Genomic DNA, 12,196 nt, shown 5'->3' with positions numbered 1-12,196 from the left:
GTTACTAAATTAACTATATATTGACAACTAATATCCAAAGTGATTTTTTTTCAAGTCAAACCAGTCAAACATGGATACAAACTCTACTATTCTACATAGTTACTAACCACTGGCCTTGTCAGGCTTTTAAACCTTTGTCATTTCAGTCAGTGTAAAATAATATAGTTTTTGTAAGTTTTACTTTTGATTGCTAGGTTGAATATATCTTTATACATGTTTATTGGCCAAGTGGATTTCAGATGGATTTTATGAATTGCATATTAAAATCTTTTGCATATTTTTCCACTAAATTATTTTGTCTTTCTTATTGATGACTTTAAATTCCAGATGCTAATCTTTGACAAGTTGCAGATATCTCTTCCCAACTGCCAGTTTTTGCTATCATAGTGGTATTATTATAAAAAAATTAATTTTTTAAAATAATCTTTTGTATTACTTGTTCATTGGTTAAAAAATCTCTCAATATTGATATTTTAGTCTATATTTTCCTCAAAAGGTCTTTTAAGATTTTGCTTTTTACATGAATGTAGTATATTATATTTATTACTGGTACCCTATTGATTTTTTTACTATGATTGTACAAGAGGTGCTCAAAATATATGATACATATTTAACTTTCAAAAAATGACTACAGTAAAAGAAAGTTTGCCATTTGACTTAGCTCTTCCTTGTTGCTGAGATAAAATTCCTGATACTCAAAGTTAAGACAGGAAAGGTTTATTTGGGTCACAGTTTGTAGCGGCTTCAGTCCGTACCAGCTGGCTCCAAGGCAGGGTGGCATGAGGGAGGGGCAATTATTCCTGGCAGTGGAAGACAGGGAAAGCAGCAAGAGTCTAAGGGGGAAAGCCAGCCCTTTTCTGGCCCTTATGTTGTATGCAGGCTACTCGTCCTAGGGTGGGTGCAGCACTCACAGCCTTGGACAATGAATCAATCACAAACTCTAGATTCAGTCACTTCAGAAAAGCCAGCCCCCTGACTTCATGATGCTTTGAGGGGACATCTTGACACAAACCACACCACTGCTAATTCCCCTAAGGCTAATCCTCTTCCTTTGGGACATGCTCATCCCAGTTCTTGCCTCCTTCTGAGGCAGGTCTAGAATTCCAGTGCCGGTTTCTGTATGAGGTGATAAAACGTGACAGTGAATGCTCTTGCTAATTCAGTTCAGTCGAAAGGCAACTCCTACAACACTACAGTGCGTCCTCACTGCCCTTACCCGCTCGCTTCTCCACAGTGTGAATTCTGACTCTCCTACAGAGTCAGAATGATCAAAAAGGCAAACTTTTCGAACTGATTCGGGACCGGGAAGCAGCTACCACTAAAGCAGGTCTTCCCGAACGGCACCAGAAAGCGACCAGAGTGTGTTCCAAGCAAGGACAAATATTTTGAGGGGGAGTTAAGGTAACTGGTCCTTTATTGTAATAAATGTCATAAATGTAAAACATTCACCAATTTTTTCAAGCGCAGATTCTATATTTAAAATAATTATACTTGTAATATGTCACTCTGCAGTTAGAATATAGTAAGTATATATTTTGAAATTGTATTTTAAGTTGTTATTGGATACAGAAGAGCAATAGAACTTGTATAGTAATAATGTATTCTTTATTTATATATTTAGTTACTATTAATTTAGATAAAAATTGCTGATAATTGATTTAAATGACCATTAACAAACATCATTTTGTAATTATTGGTGCATATTAATATCTATGAGTAACATGAACATTTTTGACTGTCCTGCTAAAATCTCCCTCAGTGATGACAGATTTTTTTCTCATCTTCTTATGTTTTGCTTTATTTGGAGACAATAGCACTGGTGGATAAAAGTAAAATTGGAACTAAAACTGTTTTCACTATGAAGTTTTTATTTTAGTTTTGTCATTTTTGCCAGTTCATGTTTGCAGTATAAGATGATTAAATTCCCTGCAGGAGAGCGGTACGTGTGCATAGCACTGCTCACTTTCCTTCCTCTTTCCCTCCATCATTTTAATTGTTCCAGCATCATACACTTATCTTGTAAGACCTTATAAAATTAATTACGATGTATGCAGATTGAAAACAGACTAATAGGCCAAAGAAAACATAAAATATGTAAGATGATTATGTCAAGGTAAACTTTCAGCACATTGTTCATTGTGTGTTACAATACCCTTTTCCCCCTCTTTTCCTTATTATCTTTTAAAATTTTATTCTATCTATCTATCTATCTATCTATCTATCTATCTATCTATCTATCTATCTATCTATCTATGTATCTATCTTTCCATCTATCCAGTTTTTCATATAAGAGAAACCGTGAGACATTTAAGCTTGTGTGCTTGAATTACTTCACATCATTTTGATCTCAGGATGCATCTGTATTCCTAAAGATGACTCAGATTTATTCTTTTAATGCAGAGTAGGATTGCGTTTTCTAATCTAGTCATGTGTTGACAGACATACAGGCTATTTCCATGATTTAGCTATTATGAAGTGCACTGCTATAAACATGGATCCACATACATCACATGATGTCTTTGACACTCTTCGGAAGATACCTAGAAGAGCTATAGCTGGGTAAAATGGAATTTTTATTTTCAATTTTGTGAAGACTCTTCATATCAATTACCATAGTGATTGTTATTAGTGTACACTGCTGCCCACAGCAGAGAAGCGCTCCCTCTCTCTCCATAGCCTCACAATAGCATTTGTTATTGGTTGGTTTCTTGATGGTAGCCATTCTTTTTGGAGTGAGAGGGAATCTCAGTGTTGTTGTATTTTGCATTTCTTGAACAGTCAGTGATATGGAACATGTTTAAATGTATTGATCACCTGTACTTCTTTACCTGTGAAGTGTCTGTTCATTTCAGATGCCCATTTTTAGTTGGGTCTTTAAATTTAGGGTAGGTCTAATTTTTTTCTGAAATTTTTATATATTGTAGATAATAGTACTTTGTCCATGGAGTAGGTGACAAAATTTATTCTATGTTGTAGGTTGTCTCTTCAGTCTGTTAGTGGTTTCCTTTGCTGTGCAGAGACCTTTTGATTCATGTGATCCCATTTATTGATTCTTGTCATTCTTTCTTGTGCAACTGGGATTTTGTTCAGAAAGCTTTTGCCTACCCTCATCTTAAGAGTTTTATTTGTTTTTGTTTTCCAGTAGATTAAATGTTTTTATTCTAGTATTTAGATATTTGATCCAGTTTGACTTTAGTTCAGTGCATGGTGAGAAATATGGGTCTAGGTTCAACCTTTGGCATACTGATCAGCAGTTTTCACATTAACATTTGTTAAAAAGGCTCTCTTTCCTCCAGAGAAGGAATTTGTCCCTTTTGTCAAAAATAACATAGCTGAGTGTGCCTGGAGTTGGTTTGATGTCTTGTATTCTTTTGCAATAATCTATGAGTCTGGTTTGTATTTCTTTACCAATACCACGCTTTTATCAGGCTTTTATCACTGTAGCTTTGCAGTATAATTTATAGTCTGAGATTATGATGTCCCTGCCTTGTCCTTGTTACATAAAGTTGCTTTCTCTGTTCTAGGCCTCTTCTTGCTACATATGAATTTTAGGATGGTTTTCGCAAGTTGTGTAAGGAATATTGTTGATATTTTGGTTGGGACAGAATTAAACCTACATAACAGTTATGGAAGTATAGACTCTTTGACTATATTGGTTTTGCCAACCCAAGAGCAAGGGACATCTTTGTATTTTCTGATATCCTCTTTAATTTTCTTTTTAAGAGGACTATAGTGTTCATTGTAAAGTCTTTCAGTTCTCTGATGAGGCTAATTACATGTATTTTTTTTTTTTTTGGTACTATTGTGAAGGATATAGTTTCTCTGATTTTCTGCTCAGTGACTTTGTTATTTGTGTATAGGAATTCTATGGAGCTTTGAGTGCTGGCTTTTAATTCTTGTACACTGCCAAATTTGGAAATTAGTTCTAGGAATCTTTTGGTGAATTTTTTGGATCTTCTATGTAAAGGATCATGTCATCAGCAAATAATGGTAATTTAAATTGTATAACATTTTTTAAACTTCCAAAGATTTTAATGTCAAAGTTGTTTGACAATAATACCCTATTTTAGCTTCTTTGCGTGCAAGTTTTTCTATGAATACGTAATTATCTTTTTTTGTTTTTCTTTTTCTATGTGTACTTGTAAATTTTTTATACCTTTTTTGTTTTGTTTGTATGTATCACTTAGAAACAGTACACAGTTGGCTCTCAAAATATTCCAACCACCAAAACACCCTCATACTTTAATTGACAAATTTAATCAGTGATTTTTATTATGGCTATGTGTGTTTCTTATTTTAATATAGACTGCAGAAATGTGCCTTGCATTCTTTCTTATCTGTTTATGGTATGATACATTTTTTTAAATTCGGTTTTCATCATTAGAAGATACACTTTAATTAAGTTAACCCTTAAATAATACAAAAATATTAGAATGCTAATCAGTCCAATTAACATGATTCTTTTTTATTTTTGTCTTCCATAGTTTTATTTTTATTTTATTTTATGTATTTAGTTGGGCATCTACAGGGTTTCACAATGTAGATCAGACTCTTAGCGATCCTCCTATTTTCAGCCTCCCAACACTGGGATTACAGGTGTGTGTCACCACAACTAATCTCATTCGAGGTCTCAACACATCCCCAGGGCAGGGTTGGCATGGCTTGTGGTGCTGGAGGATAGAACCCTGGCCCCTGCCTGCACTCTGCCTATGCAGGCGCTTTAGTCTACTGAGCTATCTGGCTGGCCCTCTTGTCTTTCATAGTTTCAGTCTTTGATTCTTTACTTTTTAAATGAGTCAGCTTTACATTTTAACATATTTGTTACTCTTCCTTCTATGGTTCCAGGCATTTTTCACTGCAGTTGTAGTTCCAGGACTGTTAAGAACAGTATTACCACAGACAAAGTCAATTTTGACTGCTATTTCCATGTAACCCAGCAATGGTTGTTTTTTTCTTTTCTTTCTTTTTTTTCTTTTTTCAAGGCCTGGAAGTTTTTCAAGACTGGGAAAAGATAACAAACCCATAAGAATATAAAAAGGATGTAAAGTTAATTGCCAGAATAGCTAAGAAAGGCCCAGAGAGGAGCAGTGTGGAAGGTGTACTTATATTTCACAGCTGTGCTAAGCTTAACCTTGCCCATAATTTTAGTGACACGAAGGAACATTTATTTCTCCTAGGAACTTACTGTTGCATTTTAAAGGAGTAAACACATGTATAAACTCAAGGAATAATGGATAATATATTTTTCTTTCAAACTGAGAGTTTCTGTACGAGTATTCTCCAGAAAGGGATGGAAAAAAATAATTTCTGTCACTAATAGAATATAACATGTGCTCTTATTGCAAAGAAATTTGTTTGCGCCACTTCAAAAGTAGAGCCATTGAGCTCCTACTGGGAACCATCACGTCAGCTCCTCTGAGGGCAAAATTATGGTAGTCTCATTTCTCAGAAGAGTCTTAAAAGTTAAGTCCCCTGGGGCCAGATCTTTATTTCTTTATGCATTGCAGTCTAGTGTATGACTTCAATGGGAATATTATTAGTATTGTATTAAAAGCTTGCTCTCCTAGAAATGAGTTAAATGTACCCAAGCTATATCCTTACTTGCACTGATTTGTAATTTCATACAATCATCACTAGGTAACAATATTTCTTTATTACTTCTCTTAAGTGGCCGGGGGCATAGCGCAATAGCACAAGCACCTGCATGGAAAAGTGCAAGGTCCTGAGTTCAAAATAAAAAATGATACCAAAAAAATGAAAATACTCTTATGAGTTCTCTTCTCCTAGAGTATGAAATTTGCTACTGAAAACAGGTATATAGGGTGTGCTAAAGTCCTCAGTTTCGAACCAGCCCAGGGCATCCAAAATCCTTTCCCTGTTAAATCTTCTTCCTTAAAATCTGGCCCATGGGAATTCATAAGAAGTTCACAGAGAATAAGAAATATCAAGAATAAAAATTCATAGAACAAATTCATAAGGCAAATGCTTGGAACAGAGGGACAGAGACAGAGTGGTCCAGAGACAGACAAGAGACACAGTGGTACTTAGAATAGTGAGTTGCCACTCAATTCCTACTAGTGTGAGTAATCTGCATCCTTCCACGTAGACTCTGAGCACGTCAGTGAGTGAGCGGACACCTTACTTTGCTTTGTATCTGCAATGAGAGATAGAATGGTTTTTACACAAATCTGAATTGAAGTAAACCTTTACAATAGGCACTTCAGAAGATCAAAGGGTCAACAGAAATTAGGAAGACATTGTTATTTGTGATAGTCACTGTTTAAAAAATTGATACAAAATAGTAATCTGTGTTCTAATAGTTTCAAGGGAATTTTGGTTTGTTCTATGTAATCATTCTTTATGTCAAAAATGGCTTTGCAGGGCCAGGAAGATGGCTCAGTGGAATAAGCGCTTCCCTGGCAAGCTTAAGGACCTGAGTTTGATCCCTGGTTCCGCAAAAATAAATAAATAAATAAATAAATAAATAAATAAATGGCTTTGCAAATGACTAACCAATGTTCTGATGACCTACTCTGAAAGTTGTTAGTAATACCTTTACTCTATCATATATATAACATATCATGTACTGTATATATAATATAATCCAATACAATATATGTCTTCCATATTTTCTTCTTTTACATTCTATATACAGTGGTAGACTAGTATTACCATCACAATGGCTTCTATAGTGTTATTTACAAGGAGATGGGTTATCGTGCCAGAAAACAAGTACCTGGAACTCACTGTCAAAGGGGATATTTAGGTGACAACATTCATAGGTTTGAAATGGTTTGAAACTGTTGAAATATAAATTGAGGATACTGAAATTATATCACAGAGAATAATAATCAAATATTCTACACAATGTTCCTTTATGCCAGGGCTGGTAAACTGGCTTAGAAGCCAATTTATATTACTTCTTATTTTGAGTATTATTTTAGAATACAATATATATATTATATGTATATATTCACATTTTAATACATTTGTCTATTGATGTAAATATAGTTAAATCTATTATTTCTCTGGGGCTCTTTGGTGATGTTGGACTTTTTCTGTGTTGAATGCTCTTCAGTACTTTCTGCAATGCTGGTTTGTTGGTCATGAATTTCTGTTTTCTTTATTTCTTTATTTTATTTCATTTTTGTGGTACCAAGGATTGAACTCAGGACCTTGTACTTGCCAGATAAGCACTTATTCTACTAGCTGTCTTCCAGCCCCCAAGTCATGAATTTTTTGTCATGGAAAAATATTTATTTTTCCATCAACTTTGAAGGATAATTTTTAAGATACATTAATTTAGGCTAGATGCCATTTTCTTTTGGGACTTATAAAACAAACCTCTCTCCAAGCTATCCTGGTCTTTCAAATTTGTGTCAATAGGTGTGCTATTACTCTGTCAGACTTATAAGTTACTTAATGTTTTTCTTTAATGGCTTTTAATATTCTTTCTTTGTGTGAAATTTGTGGAATTTTGACTATGATGTTTCATGGGAAGAGTTTCTCTAGTCATGGCTATGTGAAACTATATTTCTCATTGTCCTGGAAGTTAAATTCTTGGCTATGATTTCTCCAAGTAAAATTTTTATACTTTTTGTTATCTTCTAATCTTTCCTTAACTTCTATTACACTTAGATTTTTAAAAATTCCATTAGTGGTGTTTGAATCTATTTTTCATGGTATCTTTTAGCACATCTTTGAGAATATGATATATTATATCACCTTGCCATGTATTTCTGACTCTTTCCTCATATTGGTCGTTCCTAGACCCACACACTTAATAGAGATTTTTATATACTGCATTACTTTTTCTTTTCTTTTCTTTTTCTTTTTTTCTTTTCTTTTTTTTTTTTTTTGCATTTTTTAGGGAAGGGTCTACAGGGTGATCAGGGTCTCACTACTAGATTGGACTCATAGTGATCCACCTGTTTACAGCCTCCCAAGAGCTGGGATTACAGGTGAGTACCACCATGCCCAGTCTCAATTGCCATCTCAGCATGCCCCAGGGGTAAGGCCGGCACAGCAGGCCCCTGCACCTGCTTTCAGGCACTTTAATCTGCTGAACTATTTGGCCAGACTTTATACTGAATTTCTGTATAATTTTTCATGATCTCTAATTCTCCACTGAAATGATCATTCCTATCTTGTATTTCTTTGTCTAGGTTCAGTTTTCTTTTTGCTTGTGCCCTCTTAATGGCACAATAACCATATGTTGAACACGTTATTTATTAATCAAAACCCTGTACCTGTTTGACTAACTCTTGCTTGTGCTTGCTAATCATGGACATGTTTCTTTATTTCTTCTTTGATCTCTTGAACACATTTTGGCCATTTCATTGTTGAGTTCTTTGTATGTGATTTCCTCCACCTAAGTGCCCCAGAAAGCAGCTTTGAGGTAAGTAAGAGCTTTTAGAGGCATCTGGTTGCCTTGTTTCCTCATATTTTCACTATTTTTATGTTGAGGGTTGAGGTCCATTAGGATAGAAAAACTGTCATTACTATGAAAGTCTATTTAGGTGGGGTCATTTTCTGTTATGTGACCATGGCTTTGCTAAGTTTTGGTGCTTGTAAGTCACTGTAGCCTCTCAATGTAATAGGATCATTCCCAGTCAATGTGTTGTAAGGAGAGAACTATTATGGCAGTCATCTTTAGAGTCAACCCTACATCAATCAGGGAATTAAAAGCTTGTTTTAATAATTTTACCCTATTTTTAATAATGCAGAAAGACTGTCATATATGCTGGTGACACACTGTGAGATCTGAACCTATTATTAGCCTCATGGAAAGTTGTGTTTGATTTACTTTTTTCTTTTTTATGTATTTGGTACAAGGTCTACAGGGCCTACAGGGTCTCACTATGTAGATTGGACTCATAGTGATTCTCCTGTTTTCAGCCTCCCAAGAGCTGGGATTACAGGCATGTGCCTCCATGCCCATTCTCAATTGCCATCTCAGTGCACCCCAAGGACAGGGCTGGCATGGCATGCTGGGGACTGAACCCTGGCTGCTGTGCTCTGCTTAAGCAGGTGCTTAAGTCCACTGGGCTATCTGGTTGGCCTTGATTTTTCTATACACAAATTTTAGCCTGGATTAACCTGGCATGCCAGTGAAAAATACTATTGAAACAAAAACACTGATTAATTTTTTTTCTCCTTTTCACATGTAGAAACACCTCCCACATAGATGAAAGAAAAAAAAAAAAAGGAAAAAAAAAGAAAGAAAAAAATATGTACATGCAAAAACACAACACAAAAGTAGAGCAGTAGCTGTCATATTTATCCTGGAGTTGTAGTGTGAACAGTGAGTGCCTCACAGTCTTTAGTCCACTTCTGCCATGATGACCCTGCACCTGCTTATAGCCACTCTTTTCATACTTCTTAGGTGACCATGTGCACCCCACAGCCCCCTGGATGCCCCTAAAACACAAATAACCGTAGTTCTCAAGGTGTGGAGGACTGACAATTGGTGGCCAACTTATAACACCCAGCCAAAGTGAGCCAGTGTGGTGCTGGGCATCGGGGAGGAGGGTGCACCTGAGGACTGCTGCCCACAAAATAAAAAGGACTGGAGAAGAAATGGTGCCGTTAGATATTATTGGTTCTCCTGCAGAAGATTGGCTTTCTTGATATAGACTTGGCACACATGAAACAGTTGCATGCTTTAGGCCTCTAGTTGGATTCATGATGGGCACTGTTTTGGGCTCCAGGTCTTCATCTGGACTCATGCAGGGCATTGCTGTGGGATGCAGGCCCTGGTTGGATTCTTTGCTCTTTACGGTGTGGTCAGATTTCCTTCCTGCACTCTTGTGTACTTGAGTCTTTGGAAGACTAATAAAAAATAATCTTATAAGCTATGTGTCCTATATTGTTTCCTTTGTATACTCTGATTACAACACAATGTCTTTTTCCAGGTCCCTAACCTGGGCTGTGTTCTTGTTTGTTTGTTGGTCCCATCTCAGTCACTGTCCTCAATATGAGTCTAGGTCAGTTTTTCCTCATGCCCTCCTCAAGTTTCCACCTGCACCAAATTCTCTGTACTCATCCTTCAAGAGTCACTACTCAGCTCACAAACTCAGTGTTTACTGGAGCTCACAGAGTTCAGATACTTTCAATGTGTGTTGGGAGGTTCCCTGTGTTGGCACTAAATTGTGCAGTGGATGGATGGTAGAACGTGGACAAATTAGCTCATGGCAGGGACATTGGCGGAGCAGTTCTTTTGTGGGTTGAGAAGTTGCTTTTTTCCATGGATAGCACTGGTATTTGGGGAGTGATAGAAGAGTGCTATGTTGGCACAGCTTGCATTTCTTTTTCTTCTCCTTGATCACACTGGAAATAGCTGTTGCCTGACTCTGCAACTCACTGAACTGTAGGTTTCTCCTTGTCTGACTTGAGGTCCCGAGTGTGGCTTGAACTTCTGTTTCTTTCTCTCTCAAGAGCCCACCAGTGTCAACTCAGTCACAGTGCTCTGAATGATCCTTGGCTTTCAGTTTTTCTAGTGTTGTGGCCTGCAAACATCTTGCTTATCTACACCCTCCCCCCGTGAGAAGGAACTTAGGGTGGGAAGGTACTAGATGGTGGCTACTGGCCTGGCCACTGAAGGGTAGATTCCAAGACAAATGTCCTCCAGACATGGGTGTAAGCAGTGCCTGACCTACAGATGGCCCAGAATCTTTTTCTAAATACCCATGATACTGGAATTCGTCTGTTGGGCCTCTTCATGCTGTTGGCCCATACACAGGTCTTTGCTTAGTCCACACTTGAGAACCTCTGCTTCTGGGCTCATGTCTTTCAAGCCTCCTGTCAGCACTGCTGTTTCTACTCAAACATATGCTGCGGCCTCCTTATTTAGTCATAATTTCCTTTGGTTTTTTGATTATTTCAATAATGAGGCCATTATTTTGTGATGGTCAGATGCACTGGAGGTCATTTTTTTCAGTTATTCCCAGTGCCAAGTGTAGAGTTTTCATGCTCTCATCAAGATTATTTAAAATGATGGCACTGCATTACTGAGATGTGCAAAGTTACATAAAATTGTGCCAACGCCATGACTTTTTTCCTCTGGAGTTACTTTCCGGAGAACTGGGATTCTGTTTTCCTGTTCTCGGAACTTTGGGCAACCTGCATTGCTCACTTCTTGTTCACAAGCAGCAGACCATAATTAACATTCTTTGCAATGTTCTATTGGTCAGAGTAAAGGGAACGGAGTTCAGTCTCACATTGTCTCCAATTAAACTTGGAGCTTTTCACTCCTCATTGAAATTTTAAGAACCTGAGTTTATTGAATTGTAAACTAATACATTTGAAGCTGTCACTTTGATGGCCACTTATAATATAAACCATAGGCTTTATTTTATTTAATTTTTTAATGTATTTAGTACAGGGTCTACAGGGTCTCACTACACAGATTGGATTCATAATGATCCTCCTGTTTTCAGCCTCCCAAGCACTGGGGTTACAGGCATGTGCCCCCACACCCAGTTTTAATCACTGTCTCAGAGTGCCCTGGGGTGGGGGATGGGGCCAGTGCAGCATATGGGAGATTGATCCCCAGTCCTTGCATCTGCCTAAGCAGGTGCTTTAATCCACTGAGCTAGCTGGTCAGCTCATATAAGTCTTTATTTGAATTTCCTGAGAATTATCCTCCTTCTTCATTGGACTGACTCAGAATTGAATGCTGTCATTGGGAAGCTGTTCTTTTTATTTGAATGGGTAAAAGAAAAAAATTAATACAGTTCCTAAAAATGGTATGTATTTGCTGCTTGTATGAAATTTGACAGAATTTGTTTTGCTTTTAATGAAATCAAACTATTGTAATGAGTAGGTGCAATGAGAATATTATTGTAAAGTTCTGTACACAATAGAAGGGAAATTGTCAGCACCAGGTGACAGTTAATAACTATACAAAACACAGACAATAGTAATAAAGTGAATAATGTAAGATGAGAAGCCCCATATGCATAAAGAAGAACATTCTTGGAGTGAAGATGTACATGAATTATAATAAAATTTTTAGGAACTGTATTAATTTTTTTCTTTTACCCATTCAAATAAAAAGAACAGCTTCCCAAGTTCCCATCATGTTCCATGTTACCATATTCCAAACTGGCCTCTTATTCCGTAGCACTATTTCCAGGTCTTTGGCTATTTTTTACTTGTATTAAACTGTCCAATGGAGTGCCTCCCCCACCCCGCC

The sequence above is a fragment of the Octodon degus genome, unplaced genomic scaffold, assembly GCF_000260255.1.
Source record: "Octodon degus isolate 3935 unplaced genomic scaffold, OctDeg1.0 scaffold00121, whole genome shotgun sequence".
Taxonomy (NCBI): domain Eukaryota; kingdom Metazoa; phylum Chordata; class Mammalia; order Rodentia; family Octodontidae; genus Octodon; species Octodon degus.
The sequence above is the reverse complement of the archived record's forward strand: the minus strand, read 5'-3'. Positions refer to the sequence as shown.